At 43.9% G+C, this 20,011-nt stretch overlaps 1 long non-coding RNA gene across 7 annotated transcripts in view; it reads left to right on the forward strand.

Moving 5' to 3' along the window:
- Positions 1-3,733: 3,733 nt before the first annotated feature.
- LOC115090336 overlaps positions 3,734-20,011 on the forward strand; it is a 74,451-nt gene continuing 58,173 nt past the window's right edge. For 3 of the 7 annotated variants that reach the window (XR_003856382.1, XR_003856376.1, XR_003856383.1), the window contains exon 1: positions 3,977-4,151. This is a non-coding gene — a long non-coding RNA (uncharacterized LOC115090336). Of the gene's footprint in view, positions 3,854-3,976; positions 4,152-4,236; positions 4,477-16,051; positions 16,116-20,011 lie in introns of those variants that run through there. The other 4 variants (XR_003856379.1, XR_003856381.1, XR_003856377.1 and 1 more) reach the window with 4 other exon arrangements.

Below are 20,011 nucleotides of genomic sequence, written 5' to 3' on the forward strand. Positions count from 1 at the left end.
CAGTGAATACACTGGGTCTCCGATGTATGCAGATATATCTCATATATATTAATTGTGGACATCCTAAAAACTCTACTAATTGGTTAGATGTGCTTCCAGGAGAGGGCTGGGATACATTGCTATACTCTACACTGTTTGGTCCTAACCACTGGGTCAAATTCACTAGTTCAGATTCCACTGGGGCTGTACCTATTTTTAACTCTTGTACACCACTTTATGCCATCTTTGTTAAAGAACAGGTAGACAGTTTTAAAGTCTTTTGCAAATGCATTTTTAATATTTTATTTATTTTATTTATTTAGAGATTCTTATATACCGCGGTACGTATAGTTATACATCACCTCGGTTTACAGTAAACAATAAGGGGTAGATTTTTAAATAGCGCGAATTGGCCTACTTTTGCTGGCGCATCAGGCGCAAGCAAAAGTAAGCTGGATTTTAGTAGATACGCGCAGAGCCGCGCGTATCTGCTAAAAACCTGGATCGGCGCGCGCAAGGCTATTGATTTTGTATAGCCGGCGCGTGCCGAGCTGCGCAGCCTACCCCTGTTCCCTCCGAGGCCGCTCCGAAATCGGAGCGGCCTCGGAGGGAACTTCCTTTTGCCCTCCCCTCACCTTCCCCTCCCTTCCCCTACCTAACCCACCCACCCGGCCCTGTCTAAGCCTCCGATTTCGGAGCGGCCTTGGAGGGAACGGGGGTAGGCTGCGCGGCTCGGCGCGCGCCGGCTATACGTAATTGATAGCCTTGCGCGCGCCGATCCTGGATTTTAGCGGATACGCGCGGCTCCGCGCGTATCTACTAAAATCTACTAAAATCCCGCGTACTTTTGTTTGCGCCTGGAGCGCCAACAAAAGTACGCCAACGCGCCTTGTTTGAAAATCTACCCCAAAGTTTTCAAAATAACACTATTTTTTGCAAATTATTCTGCATTTCGTTTCAATGAGTGTCCCTGGCAACTTGGATCATCTGCCAGCAGTGTCAATTGCTGCTGCTTGCAGATGAGCCAAGTTGGCAGGGACTGCTGCAGTTGTTGCTAACCTCTCCACCTGAGTATCCATGCTCACTGTCTCTCTTACATATCAGACATATGCTTTCTCTCACATGCCATCTGTCACACACATGTTCTGTCTCCCCACATACAACTCACACACACACACACACATTCACACACACACACACACACACACACACACACACACACACTCCCAGGTAGACACCTACCCACTGGCTCATAACAAACACAAGGGCTCAAACATACACCCTCAGGGCCAGGGCCTCATCTTTAGCCCCTATCTTCCCCCTCCCCCTCCCCCTTCTTTCTCTATTTCTCTGTCCCCCTTCCCCTCTGTTCCCCTCCCGTCTCTCTCTCCCCCTCTTCTCCTCCTTGCTTGCTTACCTCGAGCCGCCGGTGCCGTGCTGCGATGCCCCCACTCTCTGTACGCCACCTGACTTCCCTTCTTCTCCTCCTCTCTTTTTCCCCCTCTTCTCCTTTCCCCCTTCTCTTTCCCCCTTCCCCCTTCCCCCTGCCCTCTGTTCCCCTCCCTCTCTTTCTTCCTTCCCCTCCCCTCTGTTCCCCTCCCTTCTCTCTCTCCCTCTTCTTCTCCTTGCTGCTTACTCCTCGAGCCGCCGTGCCATGCTGCGATGCAATGCCCCCACTCTCCATGCGCCACCTGACGTTGCTGTCTCAGATTGGCCGCTGTCCTTGCGTGGCATGCTTCAGGGTTTTTTTTTTATCCTTTTCCGGCACGGGAGGAAATTACGAGGGCAGCGAGGGAGGAAATCTGAGCAGCAGCGATGAAATCTGTGCGAACTGCAATGAAATCCGCGGGAACTGCAACAAGGGAATAAATCTACGAGGTGAGGGAGGAAATCTGCGCGAAGGAGGAATTCTGCACAAATTCTGCATTCCGCAGTAGCGCAGAATTCCCCCAGGAGTTCGGACAGGACTGATGAGGACAGGACACACTGAACATAAAGGCCTGAAGGCTAGCTAGACAGGAAGATACCAAGGGGCCCGAAGGCCATAGAGTAGTCAGAAGGCCTGAGAAGGCCACAAGCCTAAGGCAAGGAGCAAGAAGGCCTGGAGGTTGCAAGACAATGCAAGGATTCAGGGCAGGGAGCCAAGGCAGACTCAATGCAGAGACATTGAAGCAGGGAAGAGACAGGGTTATGTAGGGCTGGGTGTGGTGCAGAAAAGGAGGAGGAGCTTGGCAAGGCTGGGGGCAAAGTTCACTGAGGACTCCTGGTGACTAGGAGGCTAAACCTCAGGCAAAATTGCGTGAGCTATGAGGAGCTGACATGGATAGCATGGAACAGAGCTCCGAGGAGACTTCTGCTGGCAGAGAGGTGTTATAGTCAGGGTGCAATGAGACTACATAGCAGGTGAAATCATAACAGTACCCCCCTCCTTTTTAAGACCTCCTCCTCCTGGGTCCCATTTTTCCTGGGAGTGATAGCTGGGTAGGCTAAACCGGTGTGATATCTCAATTGAGATGAATGTCGGTATATAAAAATAATAAATAAATAAATAAATAAATAAGAAAATCTTGGCTGGGAAGCTTTTTCAGGACACGTGCTCCCTGCTGGGAGGACTGGCTGTGAACAAGCACTCCCTCCTGGGTGGCTGGCTGTGAACAGGTGCCCCCTCGTGGGTGGGCTGGCGGTGGAAAAGCACTCTCTCCTGGGCGGATTGGAGCACAGCTGGAGACCTCTCCTGGACTGACTGGACTAGAGCTGGGGCTCTCTGCTGGGCTGAGTGGAACAGATCTGGAGCCCTCTTCTGCGATGAGTTGTTCTGAGCTGGGGCCCTCTGCTGGGCTGAGTGTATCTTCTTCTGGCTGCAGAAAATAGTGGACAGCGCTTTCTTCTGGCGGCTGAGTGGTGAACAATAGTGCCCCTCTCTCTGGGTACTGGGTCTCAAACTCAAGTTCTCTGCCTGATCGAGAGGCAAATTCCATCTGGAGCAAGGCAGTGGCTGCAGACTCTCTCTAAGGCTGGGTGGTTGGCAGGGCCGGCGCATCCAATTAGGTGAACTAGGCGGTTGCCTAGGGCACCAACCATTAGGAGGCGCTGAAGAGAAGCCATGTGGGGTCGCGAGCAGAGCCTATCCTGCTCATGGTATAAAGGAGTAGAGATTCAGCAGTCCGCGAGTTGCACCCAATCAGTTTGCGGCCCAGAGAAGCACACATTCAGTGGGTGTGAATAAGGTAGGAGTCGGAGCTGAGACCTGGGGCTTGGACGACACAAGGCAGAAGGTTCGCCTAGGTCGCCTAATCCCTTGCACTGGCCCTGGTGGTTGGGTCAGAGTCTTTCAGGCTCAGACTGGCTGGAACAACTGGAATGGACTCTTACTAGACGGGGGTAGATGGGCTGAGCTTCACTTGAGATGGAGGCACCACTGAAGCTGATGACACTTGAACTGATGTAACTGTCCCTTCAGGCTGAAAAGGAAGCATAGAATGGATAGACAGCTTTAAAGGTGTTAATTACATCATTTAAGGCTGAATAGAGGAATTGGGCTCGTCTGGGGGTGAAGCGGCAGACATAGTGGAAACAAAAGGTTGGACTGGATTCTCTGCAGTGGGCTTGGAGTTGGTCTCAGGACCTGGTTCACACAGAGAGAATCCAGGCAAAACAGGCTTGGAAAAAGTACAACCAATTGTCTTAGACCTCAAAGCTGCCCTCATTAAAGGTGGACTGATTGCAGCTGATGGCAGAGGAATTACCTGGGCTGACTCAATTGACTGCTCCTGACCCAGCATTTCTGCTGATAGAAACAGAGCAGAAGGATTTAGGATATTCCTTTGGCCTTGGTGCTCAGATTTGGATTCAGGAACAGGTTTTACTTTTTCAGGTGAGGAATTAGACTCAATAGAACAAGTGTTTGTTTGGGGGTTTTTTTTTATTTGTTTTGTTTTTTATTAACAGTGCAGTTAAAGTTGATTGGGTTACCTGAGTGTTTCAGGAATCAATGGCTTTCAATACTTCCTTGCTGGGAACTTCTTCAGCAGACATCACATAGGCAGAGTCCATCAGCATTTGTGGCAAAGTCTCTGTGGGCTGGAACAATGATTCTAAGGCAAAATTATGTGAAACATTCATTAACTCTTGCCTGCTGTGGCTGGACCTGGCAGGAGCTTTCCATGTTATAGGTAAGGATTTAAAACTTCCTTGGGTGTTTGCAATAAATGTTTCTGTTAATATAGTTTGGCAGACTATAAAGTTGTGGAAGCTGGATTTACCAAAGCAGACTTTAACTTAGTATTGTAGTTTCTGATTGCAGCTTTTAAGGTCCCTTAATTTAACTTTACTTGGGGATCAGTACATGTCATGGATTTTCCTGGTCCTAAGGAAGATTTTTATCTGTCTCCTTGGCAGTGCTAGTCTGTAATTGATTTTGGAGGAGTTTCATGTCAAGGTGTGCTGTTGATCCTAGACAATCAGAGCCAAATTTAGAAGCAGGCTGTATTTTTACAGGTAAGGAACTAAAGTTATCTTAGCAATTTATGTCTGCAGTCCTAGTGTTTTTCAGGGAGGTAGTATTGGGTGTTGAAACTGATTTTATTTCTCCCATGTGACTGCTTTTAATTTTCTTTGGCTAAATTTGCCTGTGTCTGAGCTTGATGTGGTCTTCAAGGGAGCTGGCTTGGTTGCAAAGTAAATTGGGCAATCTCGATTTAGAGGCATGAACCCAGGAAAGCACCAACCTTCCCACCAGGTTGAATTAAGGGAAGCATACTCCATGCATTTTAGGAATATATGAGATTTTTTTGCTGGGCATTTGCTGCACTTCCAGTGCATTGGGGTCTGAGTAACAATTGTATCATCAAGCAGTGGGATCCTTAGCTTGGAAATGGAAAATGCCCCAGCTCTTGCTGTCAAATAAAATATGTATTTGTTTCATGTTCAGAACTTTGGTAAGAGAAGGACTGATCATATTAGGCAGCATTAATAGAGTAGATTTCTGCATAGTCCCACAATTCAAAAATAGGAAAATGGCAGGCAATGCATGCCAGAAAGTTTGAAGGGCTACAGTACAGACAAAATGAGGTATAGAAACATAAATGTCAAATTCGGGGTCTGACTTACCGGACAGGTTCTGGATCTTGTAGCCCTCTGAGGGAACACCATTCAGGGTGTGCCACAAGAGGGCAGGTCAGGACTAGGCTGGATTTCTGCCTAACAGCCTCTTGGGATCTGGGGCCAGTAGGGCTTTGCAGAGGCACTGGTGCATCTTGGTGAGTGCTGGAAAGGGTAGGATCTGATACTGGTGTAGATGGCTGATAAGGACTGGAACAGGATCTTGAATGCAGGCAAGGATTCAAACTGTGGTTTGCACACAGACAAGGACTGGAAACGGGGGTAGAGTGCATGTAAGACAGAACAAGAACAGAACTGACAAGGACAGGACACACCGATCAAGGAACACTGAACATAACTAGGAACTGAACAAATTTAAGAGGAAGGCAGCAGTCCAGCAGCAAGAGGGGGGCCTCCCAGTATTTTGCATCGAGTGACACATGTATGATTTTTTACCCGCCATCAATCTGGTGCAGCAGAAAATGATCCTGTAGCAAGGACCTGCTCTCCAGGTGGTGCATTGAACTCTCACACTGAAGATGTGTCTCCCAGGGCTACTGCTCAGGAGGGAAGGGTTAGGTTGGTCATAGTTGGTGATTCGATTATTAGGAATGTAGATGTCTGAGTGGCTGGTGGGCATGAGGATCACCTGATAACATGCCTACCTGGTGTGAAGGTGGCAGACCTCACACGTCACCTAGACAGTGCTGGGGAGAAGCCAGTGCTCGTGGTATAGGTAGGCACTAACAACATAGGAAAATGTTGGAAGGAGGTTCTGGAAGCCAAATTTAGGCTTTTAGGTAGAAAGCTGAAATCCAGAGCCTCCAGGGTAGCATTCTATGAAATGATCTCTGTTATACATGCAGGTACCCAGAGACAGGCAGAGCGTGTAAGTCAGCTTGGGGGGGGGGGGCCTCCTGACCCCCACAAGACTTGCCAAAAGTCCAGCGGGGGTCCGGGAACGACCTCCTGCACTCGAATCGTGTTGCAATACTCGTTGCAAAATGGCGCCACCCGTATGGCCATTTTGCATTACGGCAACACGATTTGAGTGCAGGAGGTCATTCCTGGACCCTCGCTGGACTTTTGGCAAGTCTTGTGGGGGTCAGGAGGCCCCCCCCAAGCTGGCCAAAAGTCCCTGGGGGTCCAGCGGGGATCCGGGAGCGATCTCCTACGCTCGCACGTCGGGGGACAGGAACCAAAATGGCGCCGGCGCTACCTTTGCCCTGTCATATGACAGCTAATACATATATTGTGACATCAATCCAATTTTATCAATCTTTATTGGTGAAAATTTTCATTAAAAACATCCACAATTTATCCAAAATACCCCACACAATAGATATTATATATTATTATAAAACATTACATCATACTCAAACACCACCCATCCATCACATATCACTCATACACCTTCCATTCAACCTCATATAAAAAACAATTTCCAGATTTCTAAACATTCAAATTCAACATGAAATACAAATCTTCTCATAACACATTATCAAGTGTAGATACAATTCACTTTGTAAGCAGAAAGAGTCATATTGCACATTAATTTATGCGTTACACGAACGCCAATCCTCTTGATCTCTTTATGTTCTCTCTACATGTTTCGCCTTCCCTCAGGCTTCTTCAGGAGAGCTTTTCCAAACAATCTCCCACTGCTCATGTATCCAACATCTATCCACAGGGCTTTCTGTACGTCCCAAAGAGCTTGCCCAGACGCACAGCTTAGCACATCCCCGACTCTTACTTCATAACGTCTCAACCATTCAAATATATGGAACACACATCTCAAATTTGTTTAGACTTTCTTATCTTAGGCAGAAAAACGCCATCACCTCATCTCAGAAAAGAACGCTCCCATCGAGTGAATCAACGGTGCTACCTTTGCCCTGTCATATGACAGGGCAAAGGTAGCGCCGGCGCCATTTCTATCAAATGCACCCGTGGCCCAAGAGTGGAACATCACACCGGGACCCCCCCCCCCCCACTGGACCCCAGGTAATTTAAGACATTTTGGGGGGGGTTCGGGAGGGTGGGGGATTTATTTTAAAGGGTCGGGGTGGGTTTTAGGGTTGTTTTAGTGTGCTGGTTTTCCCGCCCTCCCCCTTCCCCTCCCCCCTTCCCCTGATTTACGATTTTTGACGATAAATCGGGGGAATTCCTATTATATATCGCCTCTAACGATTTTTGACGATTTAAAATATATCGGACAATATTTTAAATCGTCAAAAAACGATTCACATCCTACGCATTACAGAGGGGTGAGTTCCCCAGGGCTCTTCCTTATCGCCCACCCTGTTTAACATCTACATACTCCCTCTATGCCATGTACTCTCAAATCTAAAACTTAAGTTCTATATATATGCCGACGACGTACAAATTTTAATCCCCATATCCAAGTCACTGGACTCAACACTCAAATTATGAAACTCCCATCTGCAAATGATCAACCATCACCTTTCAAGCATTAACCAACCTGGTGCTCAACACTTCCAAGACTGAACTACTGCTAATCACCCCAGAAGGCAGTCCCTTTCATAACCAACTGCATTCTAGCATACAAATATCCCATGCACGAGATCTTGGAGTTATAATAGATAGCCACTTGAACTTAAAGCAGTTCATAAAACATACAAGGGACTGCTGCTACAAGTACTCAAAAAAACTCAAACCGTTCCTATTCCATTACGATTTCAGATCTGTCCTTCAAGCCATCCTTTTCTCCAAGATAGACTACTGCAATGCCATCTTGCAAGGTCTACCGACTTCTACTCTAAAACCTCTCCAGTTGCTCCAAAATGCAGCGGCGAGAATTTTAACAAATACTAATCGGAGAGCGCTTATCTCCCCCATCCTAAAGGATCTTCACTGGCTCCCGGTAAACTTCAGGATCCTTCATAAATCACTGACAATTATCCACAAAAATATTCACCATCAGACCCCATTAGATCTTTCATATCCTCTCATATTGCACTCGACGACTAGACCCTTAAGAGATGCCTACAAGGGATCCTTACATGTTCCCCCAATAAAAAGTGTACACCACTCAAACATCAGAGACAGGACATTCTCTACCACAGGGCCCTCCATCTGGAACGCCATACCTCTGGACCTCAGGCAGGAAACCTGTCTACTAACTTTTAAAAAGAAATTAAAGACATGGCTATTCTGCCGAGCCTTCCCCGCAACTAACCCAACAGCCTGATCTAGAATTATCATTTCGCTTATGTAAATAAACAAACGCTAATCTTGCTCACTAGTCATCATGAGGTTTGGCCCCCTGCCTCCCTCCCATATTCCATTGTATATAGTAATTTATTGTATATAGTAATTATCTTCGTTCTCCCCCTCTTTTTTCCTCCTCCCAGTTAAGGCAACCTTGTTATAATGTAACTTTTATGCTCCTTCAAATTGTCACTTGCTGAATGGTTGGTTATAGTTCTGCTTAGTTCGATGTAAACCGAGTTGATTTGATCTGTATCAAGAAAGTCGGTATATAAAAGCCTTAAATAAATAAATAAATAGATTAAAGCTACTAATGGTGCACCGCAGAACAAAAAGGCTGTCTGCTCTACAGGGGGGGGGGGGGGGGTTTAGAGTCGCGACAGGGGTGCCATAATAAAATTTGTGAACCAATATAAATTAAAATACAAGGCAAATAAAATACAAGAAGCAAAAACACTCAGAAAAGCAGAAAAAAAAACAAACCTTTTCAAAATGTTAGATGGGTTTCAGGAATACAGCTGCATCAACAAGAATAACATGGTTAAATGCTGGCTTATAAAGGGGATGAAAAACGGCACAAAAGGACAGGAAGCCTTCGAGTGAAGGGGCATGACAATGCTAATGACATCACTGTAACTGGAGCTGTCAGGCAAAAAGGGAACTAGAGAGTAAAAAGGACTTTATAAAATTCTTGTTGAATCAAGAGCTACACGGACTTTCCTTCATATATAATCTAATATATCCCTCCTGATGCAGTCCATGCGAAACATGGTTCCGTGTCGGGGGACCAATTGTTCAATAAATATTGCTATATACACACCTTAAAGGCAACATTTGTTTGTTTATTGTATTCACCTATACCTCAACGTTGATGGACCACTTCTAAGTTTCATTGCAGTTATCTGTTTTGTTTTCATTGTTAAAAAAGACCATCTTAGAAATGAAGTCCAGTTGTATTCCACACATTAAGGAAGGTCAAACAATTGCCAGCATGGCTAAAACATGAGGTGAAAGAGGCTATTTTAGCCAAAAGATCTTCATTCATACTCTCTACATACCATGTTTTGATCATTCCCGTTTATCATACCATGTAACCTAAATCATTCCATGTATTTTCTCTATCTTCTTGTACATTACTTGTAAACCAATACGATGTGTAAATAGCTATCTGTATATAAAAACCTTTAAATAAACAAATATTTCAATTAATTTCTAACCTGTCATGAGAATCATCTGTTCTACCTGAAGATTAGAAGATAGCCAATGTAACCCTGATATTTAAAAAAAGCTGCAGGGGTGATCTTGGAAACTATAGAAAAGTGAGCCTGACTTCAGTCCCGGGAAAAATCATGGAAACTGTTTTAAAGAATAAAATCATAAAACATTTAGATAGACATGGTTTAATGGGACACAGCCAGCATGGATTTACCCAAGGGAAGTCTTGCCTCACAAAAAAACTTGTGGACAAAAGTGAACCAGTAGATGTGGTGTATCTGGATTTTCAGAAGGCGTTTGACAAAGTCCCACATGAGAGGCTTCTAAGAAAACCAAAAGGTCATGGGATAGGAGGTGATATCCTTTTGAGATTGCAGGCTGGTTAAAAGACAGGTAACAGAGAGTAGGATTAAATGGTCTGTTTTCACAGTAGAAAAAGGTAAACAGTGGAGTGAGTGCCTTAGGGATCTGTACTTGGACCGGTGCTTTTCAATATATTTATAAATGATCTGGAAAGGGGTAAGGCGAATGAGGTGATCACATTTGCGGATGACACAAAATTATGTAGAGTAGTTAGATCTCAAGAGAATTGTGATAAATTGAAGGAGGACCTTTTGAAACTGGAAGATTGGGCTTCAAATGGCAGATGAAATTTAATGTGGACAAGTACAAAGTGATGCATATAGGGAAAAATAACCCTTGCTGTAGTTACACAATGTTAGGTTCTTAGGAGTTACCACCCAGGAAATAGATCTAGGCATCATAGTGAATAATATATATTGAAATTGTTGGCTCATTGTGCTGTGGTGATTAAAAAAAAAAAAAAAAAAAAAAAGCAAATAGAATGTTAGGAATTATTAGGAAGGGAATGCCAAATAAACCGATGGATGTCATAATGTCTCTGTATTTCTCCATAGTGAGACCACATCTTGAATATTGTGTGCAATTCTGGTTGTCACATCTCAAAAAAGATATAGTTGCACTGGAGAAAGTGCAGAATAAGATGACCAAAATGATAAGGGGCATGGACTAGCTGCCCTGTGAGGAAAGGCTAAGGAAGTTAGGGCTTTTCAGTTTGGAGAAGAGATGACTGGGGGGTATGATAGAGGTCGACAAAATCATGAAAGTAATTGAACAGGTTAATGTAAATTGGTTATTTACTCTTTCAGATAATAGAAGGATTACGGGGCACTCCATGAAGTTGACAAATAGCTCATTTAAAACAAATCAAAGAAACTTATTTTTCACTCTGCACATAGTTAAGCTCTGGAATTCATTGCAAGAGGATGTGGTTACAGCGGTAGTGTAACTGGGTTTAACAAAGGTTCCTAGAGGAAAAATCTATAAACTGCTATTAATTAATAAGCAATAGTAGCTTGAGATTTATTTAATGATTGGGTAGTTTCCAGGTACTTGTGACTTGGATTGGTCACTGTTGGAAACAGGATACTGGGCTTGATTGACCCTTGGTCTGACCCAATATGGCATATCATAGGTTCTTATGTTCTAAGAGTTACAAAAAGCAATACCTAGGAAAGTTCTCCACATGCACTCAACTGGAGATGAAGGTTTAAAAATATTAACGGCCCGATTTCAAATGGCCAGCATGCGTAAAAAACGGTGCTTACGTGCACAAGAGCCGGGCCAAAGAAAAGGGGCAGTCCGGGGGAGCAGGAAGAGGCAGGGCTGGAAGTGTTGGTGCAGGGAAGCGTGCGCCAGCAGTCAGCCAGCATGTGCAAGTTGCTTCTGCTCCGGAGGAGCAGCAACTTAAAAACAAAACAAATCCCCAAAGCTACGTACCATTTAGGGGATGGGGAAGAGAAGGGAAGGAAGGTTAGGGTAGGTGGTAGGGAAGTTCCCTCCCAAGCACTCCTTAATTGGAGCAGACTGGGAGGGAACTGAAGAAGGCCGCAATGTCGCTGCATTAAACGTGCAAAATTTTATTCCCCCCCCCCCCCTTGCACGTGCCGCCCTGGATTTTATAACATGTACGTGCTGGCGTGCACATGTTATAAAATCACGCATCCATGCACGCATATGAATTTTAAAAACCTACGTGTGTGCATTCATTTTGAAAGTATATGAAAAATGCAACAAAATGAAGCATTTTGTTTCTTGATCAGGTTGTATGCTAAAGTGCATCCTCTGTTAATCTCATTATATGTTACTAACCCAGAGGAACTCGGCTCAATTTAAAGCCAACCATATATTTTATATATATTTATTTCCAAACAACATCTCATACAATTTTTAACAGAAAGTGCTAAGTGCAATACATAATATCCCCGTTAAAAATCTTCCACACCATACTCACATACACACCATACATACCATCATATTCCACCTCATACTAAAAAACCCAACTGGTACATAAACAACGCTGGTACCCCCCACTATATACCCCCAATATTACAATACATCCTTATTTCCAAATAAACATTCACTGTTGTTACCGATACCAAGTATCTGTTATTAATTAACATGTATTACATTGTATCATTTTTAAAACACAAAAAAAAACAAAAAACTCTTAGATGTCATATCAGATACGAAGTATCTACCATGTTAACACAATCATTGATTCAATTTATACAATATGATATCTGATGTTCTAATGCCCGACGGGACACCCGTTTCACCCCTTCCTTGGGGCTTCCTCAGGGATGGAATTCAGTATTATACACATACCCCCTCTATCATCATCTTCCTCATATGTATTGATCAATGTCCATGTTTTCATATAGTGATATTGAACTCCAATTCATTGGGAGGATATCAATTGCACGCAGCCGTCAATTTTCCAGCTAACAAAAGAATATATTTCATAAAATTAAAAAAGAATGTCTGTTTTATGTCAGGGATAACCACCCTCTACACCATCACCTTAAATCATTTTGTTTCTTGTCATTTCAAAATGAAACAAAAAGAAAAAAAATTGTGTTTTTTTTTTCAAAATGTAACTGCTACCACCATCACTGCCACTGCCTGCCCCCCCCCCCCCCTTGCTGCCAAAATACAAAAACTATACCCCACCTTCCATGGATGCATGATCTTGCCCCATCTGTGGCGTCAAATAAGTGGAAATGTGTCAGGAATATTCCCCAGTTGCTCTTGTCCACCATGGCCCATTGCCAAAATGGAACCACCTTGATCTTACCCCACACCAAGCTCACAAACAATTTCTAGTTATTTTGGATGCCCATGACTCATAGTTCTAAATCATTGCTGGCCTAATTTACTGTGCCTCCCTCCCTTCTCCCCTCCCCAGGTGATCTAGGCAGCTTGGTTTGGAACTTGATGAGTACAGCTGAGACCAGCTGCTCAGAACTGGAAAGAAGCAGTTTTATTCTCTTTAGTCCATGATTCTGGCCAAGGACATGCAATATTATGGAAGGGGTACTGGAAGATCATATTACATATTGTAATCCCTAAGGAAAAGATCACATCCCTAGAATGGAACCAATCATGGGTTACCAAGGCAACCCACAATACACCAATGAGACTCCACAGATTGCCAAAAATAGTTTCAAAGGCTGTTTCTCTTCTGTGGGCCGAGGTGTGAAGGTGGTAGAATTTTTCATGAATTCCAAGATTAAAATACAGCTTCATAAACCAGATTGGAAGGGGTAAATTTAAAAAAAGAAAAAGAGAAAAAAATTAAGATAATTCTCATTTCAGTCAGTGTAAGTGGAATATGTTGAGTCACCCGTTCAGATATACAAAACTATGCAAATCTGTTCAATAAAGCCGTTGCTATGCTGACAAAATTTAAATCAGATCCCTTCCCAGAATGTGAATGTCTCTCAGATCCAAGCCTTGAAGAGCCTACTCTGACAGACGGCAGATGGAAACCTCTCCCTCGCTTCTGCCTGCAGCTGTTGTTGCTGCTGCTGCACCCCCACTTCTTTGAGTTTTTTGTTTATTTTTTTTGCCAATGAAATTTTTAGGCATCACCTGTTGACAAGTGTTCATGGCTTTTTTTTTTTTTAATTCTATAAATGAAAGCAGCTAGAACTGTTCTGGAGAAATGCAAGGAGAGAGCAGAAATGTGTGAAAATGCCTTTGACATGGAGCCAAGGGTGGAGATGTTTCTCTATGCCAGGAACCATGAGGCTGTGGTGTTCTTTTCCCCTATCAGTAAATAGCCCCATCCTTCCTGCTCCCCTCTCAGTATCATTTCATATGCGATATTGCTTTCAGTTCTTTTTTTGGGGACGGTGGGAGAAGAGGGTGTTAGCAGGGGTGGGCTTGTACCAGGCCTTGAGGGATTCCAGACACTTACTGTAGCTGTAATACAAATGGTATGGTGCTGAAGACATAGAAAAACAGATGCAAAGTGAATCCAGATTAAAAGAGTAAGTATGTAATAAAGCAAGGATTAAATCAGTAAGCATTCACAAATAAAGATATAGCAGGTTTACTGAGGTATTTCTTTTCTTTTAGCCCATCTGTTCCTAGAACTACACAATAAAAGTGATGGATCTGGTCTTTTATTTCATAGTATAAATATAGGGTAGGAAAAGGGTAAGATATTTGGCTCTACAAAAAAAAAGTAATGCACATTTTTGAGTTTTCATGCTGGATGAAACATAGGACAGGTAAAGGGAAGAATCTGACTGGATGTTTTTATTTATGTTCTTATCTTATGTTCTTATGGTGTTTGCAAGATGAATTTAAACAGGATACTTCCTCTTCCACCAGTATGCAAAGATGTAACTACCACTCACAGAAATTGATGCCCTCTGGAAGAGTGGCTTGGAATATGCATTCATTTAAAACAAATGTGCGATATGAACCAAACATGTCCATTTTTGGTTTGGTTCGTTTCAAAAAATACAAATCCCTAATTGATTTGTAAAACCTGAAAATGTTTGGGTGTTTCATTTCAGCAAATAGCATACACTATGTAATGAAACATTTTTTTTAATCACATATATCCTATGGCTCCTGCCAATCCTTTACCCCTTCTTGTAGCATTGGTGAAATGATGAAAGGGACAGGAGCGATCCTCAGTTCCTTTTATCACACTGGTTCTGCTTTGAAAATGGTGCCACCTCAGAGACTGTTGATGCTATGTTGCTTTACAGCCATAGGGGCGGATTTTCAGAGCCCTGCTCGCGTAAATCCGCCCAAAACCGGGCGGATTTACGCGAGCAGGGCGCTGCGCGCCGGGAAGCCTATTTTACATAGGCCTCCCGGCGCGCGCAGAGCCCCGGGACTCGCGTAAGTCCCGGGGTTCTCCGAGGGGGGCGTGTCGGGGGCGTGTCGGCAGCGTTTTGGGGGCGGGTACGGGGGCATGGCTACGGCCCGGGGCGGTCTGGGGGCGTGGCCGCGCCCTCCGTACCCGCCCCCAGGTCGCGGCCCGTCGCGCAGGACGCCCGCTGGCGCGCGGGGATTTACGCCTCCCTCCGGGAGGCGTAAATCCCCCGACAAAGGTAAGGGGGGGGGGTTTAGACAGGGCCGGGCGGGTGGGTTAGGTAGGGGAAGGGAGGGGAAGGTGAGGGGAGGGCAAAGGAAAGTTCCCTCCGAGGCCGCTCCGATTTCGGAGTGGCCTTGGAGGGAACGGGGGTAGGCTGCGCGGCTCGGCACGCGCCGGCTATACGTAATTGATAGCCTTGCGCGTGCCGATCCAGGATTTTAGCAGATACGCGTGGCTCCGCGCGTATCTACTAAAATCCAGCGTACTTTTGTTTGCGCCTGGAGCGCAAACAAAAGTAGGCTATTCGCGCGCCTTTTAAAATCCGCCCCATAGTGCTTTATGGCTGCATTACTTTACAGCAAACACAACAAGTGCAGAGAATGTTTCATAGTCCATTCAAATTTCCGAAGTCAATTTTATTTTTCTTATTTTATCCAAGCGGCAACTCCACTGCTTTAAACAATTTAGCTTTCCCAGGGTCCCCCGACACGGACCCATGTTTTGCCGAGGTTGCTTTGGGAGGGACATACGATTTTAAAGTAATTCTAAAAATAAGCATAACAAACATGGACTATGTAAAAATAGGCTCACGAACCGACATACAGTAAAGCAAATTAATACTTAAAGAAATAATTGTAAAGGAGAGACATACCGTAATGCTTGAAGGAGAGACTTAACAGGGAGCACAAAAACAATGGTGTACTGGGGTTTAAATAGAACAGCTGAAAAAAGGCGCAAAAACATATGGACCAATCAGATAACAGACTCTGAGAACCAATCATATTGCAAGTATAGAGGGGGACAATCAAAGTTAGGTAAAAAAAACTCCATCAAGTTCTTTATTTAAATCATTAGGAATCACTGTATTCAAAGTATGTATCCATCTCTGTTCTTTGTGAATAAGATATTGAGTAATTCCCCCCCCCCCCCCCCCCGAGTCGTGGGAGCGACTACTTCCAAAACAAAGAAAAAAAGGTCAAATAAAATGTGACAACTGTATCCAGTGTTCAACTAGAGGAGCGTTTTCACAAGAATTTTTTATGTTTGACCGGTGCTCTATAATTCGAGTTTTAATCGTTCTTGATGTTTTTCCCACATATAACTTAGGACACGGACATCGAATTACATAAACAACACCCTTTGAATTACAATCAGAGGACCCTTGCAAAGTGTAAGTTCTCTTTTGCGTCGGATGTTCAAATTGAAACATAGTGTCAGTGAAAGGGCACACTGAGCAATTGCCCACAGGGTTTGTGAATGCTAGTGACAGAGTGATCAGAACTTACTGTGCTAAACTCAGAGCATGTTAACATATCTCGTAAATTGTTTCCTCTACGATACGTAAATCTCAAAGGGTTTAAAAAACATTCTGTAGAGAAAGCGAATTCCAATGTTTCCGAATGATATTTGTCACAGATCTACTCAGGATGGAAAAAGGTAAGATACAGTTGGTCATAACATCAGGAGAACGATTCTGTGGTAAAAATAGTAAATCTCTATTTACATATAATGCCCTTTTAAAAGCTTTTTTTACTACCTTTCTCGGGTATCCCCTCTCAATAAAGCAAGTTGACATCTCCTTAGCCTTAAGTGTGTACTCAACCTTTGAGGAACATAACTGCCGCAACCTAAGAAATTGGGCGGTAGGGATATTGTTTTTCAAAGTCCTGGGGTGACAACTATCAAAGGTATAAGTAATGTGTTGCGGTTGGTTTCCTTCCTGAAAATTGTGGTGGAAAATTCTTGATTGTTAAATGATATCAAAATGTCTAAAAAAAAAATTTGAGAATAATGTATACTGAAATTAAACTTTAAGTTCTTATTACAATTATTCAACCAATCTATGAACACAAAAAATTGAATGTCTGTGCCAAGCCAAATTAAGAACACATCATCAATAAATTGCAACCATAGATGTAGAAATGGAGTCCATTCAGATGGGTAAACACAAACTTCCTCAAAATTGAATACATAAAGGCACGCCAGGCTAGGGGCCATTGTGGCCCCCATGGCAGTGCCCTTTACATGCTGATAGAATTGAGTGTCAAAGCAAAAATAATGTTTTCTTAACGCTAATTTAGCTAACTCCATTAAAAATTCTGTCGGGACACGGATGGGATCTGAGCATGTATTTAATGTGTTTTCAATTACCTTCAATGCTTCTTCCTGTGGAATATTTGAATATAAAGATATTATATCTAATGTCACAAGAAAAATGGGCCCGGATGGTATAGTTAAAGTTTGCAGTATGGTGATTAAATGTGTGGAATCGCGTACATAATATTTACTCCTGGAAACAAAAGGCTTCAAGAAAATGTCCACAAATTTGGATAAAGGTTCAAGAACAGATCCGATGCCCGAGACTATCGGTCTGCCAGGCGGGTTAATCAAAGTTTTATGTATTTTGGGAAGGGTGTAGAAAACCAGAATTGTTGGGAACTCTTCTATTAGAAAATTTGCCTCATGAGTTGTAATGAATTTACAATCTAAGACGTCTTGAATTAAGGATTCTATTATTGATTTTAAACCCTCCTTGGGGTCAGTGGCCAGGAGGAGATAGAAAGTTAAATCATTCAATTGGCACAGTGATCTGCTTCATAGTTAGGGATGTGAATCGTGTGCCCAATCGTTTTAATGATTGGGATCGGCTGGGGGGGGGGGGGGGGGGGGGAGGAAATCTGATCGTTACGAGATGTGAATTGGAATCGGTTCCGATTCCAATTCACATCACTAATTTGTTTTAGTGAGGTCCGCGCCGATTTAAAAAAAAAAAAAACCCACCCTGACCCTTTAAAACAAATCCCCCACCCTCCCGAACCCCCCAAAATGTTTTAAATTACCTGGTGGTCCAGTGGGGGGTCCCCAGCATGATCTCCCGCTCTCGGGCCATCGGCGCCATTTTGGCTGCCACTAATTTAAATGATGTCGATGGCCCGATTAAAAAAAAAAAAAAAAAACCCCACCCGACCCCCTCCCCAAAAACATTTTACACATACCTGGTGGTCCAGGGGGGCCGCAGGGACCGATCTCCCATTCCCACGCTATCAGCTGTGCTAAAAAAAATGGTGCCGATGGCCCTTTGCCCTTACCATGTGACAGGGCAAAGGTAGCGCCGGCGCCATTTTGAATACTGGCAATACGGCCGGAGTGCAGGAGGTCGCTCCCGGACCCCTGCTGGACTTTTGGCAAGTCTTGTGGGGGTCAGGAGGCCCCCCCAAGCTGGCCAAAAGTCCCTGGGGGTCCAGTGGGGGTCCGGGAGCGATCTCCTGCAGTTGGGCCGTATTGCCAATATTCAAAATGGCGCCGGCACTAACTTTGCCCTGTCACGAAGGGCAAAGGGCCATCGGCGCCATTTTTTTTTAGCGCAGTTGATAGCGTGGGAACGGGAGATCGGTCCCCGCGGCCCCCTGGACCACCAGGTATGTGTAAAAGGTTTTTTTTGGGGGGGGGGGGTCGAGAGAGTGGGGGAGGCTAAGGGGGTAATTTTAAAGGGTCAGGTGGGGTTTTTTTTTTTATCGGGCCATCGGCGCCATTTATATTAGTGGCATCCTAAATGGCGCCGATGGCCCGAGAGCGGGAGATCGCGCCAGGACCCCTCACTGGACCATCAGGTAATTTAAAACATTTGGGGGGGGGGTCAGGAGGGTGGGGGATTTGTTTTAAAGGGTCGGGGTGGGTTTAGGGGTTGTTTCGGTGTGCCGGTTTTCCCGCCCTCCCCCCCTCCCCCGATTTACGACTTTTCACGATAAATCGGGGGAATTTATATTGTATCGCGACTCTAACGATTTTTGACGATTTAAAAAATATCTGACTATTTTTTTAAATTGTCAAAATGATTCACATCCCTATTCATAATCATTCCTATTTAAAATGACAATACCCCCACCCTTATCAGCAGATTTTATCACAATATTGGAATCATTTGCCAAAGCTTTAATACATCAGTTTTCATTTTTAGTCAGATTATAGTAAACATATCTATTTGCAGATAACAACTGATGAACTTCAGATTGTACTAGCTGTTCAAATACTACTATGATAGGGTCCGTGGGACCAGGAGGAACCCATCAAGATTTTTTGTATACAAGCGAATCATCCTGAACTTGTGGAATGTCAGCAAAAAATAACTTAAGCTTTAAAGACCTGAAAAAAGCAATATAGACGTATCTGTAAATCAAAATCATTGCCTTTAACTGTGGATACAAAAGATAACCCCTTTTCTAAAACTTTTAATTCATCCTTTGACAAAGTCCGAGAAGAGAGATTGAATACAGCATTTGATCTCATTGCAACAGATCCTGCTGCTGACGAGTAGCTCCTGTAGTCCATTCTCTGCACTTGTTGTGTTTGCTATAATTATTGCTGAGTGCAGCATATGCTCCTTTGTTCTTTGTATTACTTTACAACCATGAAAACAACATGGCACCAGCCAGTTCTGAGACTGTGGTAATTGTAAAGCAGAAGCAGTGGGGCAAGAGTGACTAGGGATCACTCCTGACTCTTACAACCTTTGACCAGTGCTACGGAAAGGGTAAAGGGATGTCAGGGGCTGCAATGAAGTGGGGGAGGTTAACTTTTAAACAACTGCACGCAGCTGCATGTATGCATGTATGTGGTCGTGTGCCTTTATGCTATAGTATTTTATAATGCAGGCATATATATGTGCGTTTTATAAAATACAGGTAATTCTATGACATAACATACGTGCATATGTAGACTTTATGCATAAATATGTGCAATAATTTCAATGTGGTTACTTTTTATGTGCCTATTTTAAATATATACATGTGTATTAGGGATGTGCAGAGCAAAAGTTTATGTTCATAAGTCCATAAGTCGAAAGGGGGGGTCAATTTCGGATGGAATTCTCCAATTTCTCCAATTTATATGGAGAATTCCATAAGTTGAGTCTATGTCCATACGTGCAAATAAAAATTTAAACCCCTCACCCTCCTTAATCCCCCCCCCCCCCAAGACTTACCAAAACTCCCTGGTGGTACAGCAGGGAGTCAGGACGCCATTTCTGAACTCCTTTGCGAGGAGCACGTGACGTCGGCGCCCCCTCCG

This window comes from Rhinatrema bivittatum, chromosome 4 (assembly GCF_901001135.1).
Source record: "Rhinatrema bivittatum chromosome 4, aRhiBiv1.1, whole genome shotgun sequence".
Taxonomy (NCBI): domain Eukaryota; kingdom Metazoa; phylum Chordata; class Amphibia; order Gymnophiona; family Rhinatrematidae; genus Rhinatrema; species Rhinatrema bivittatum.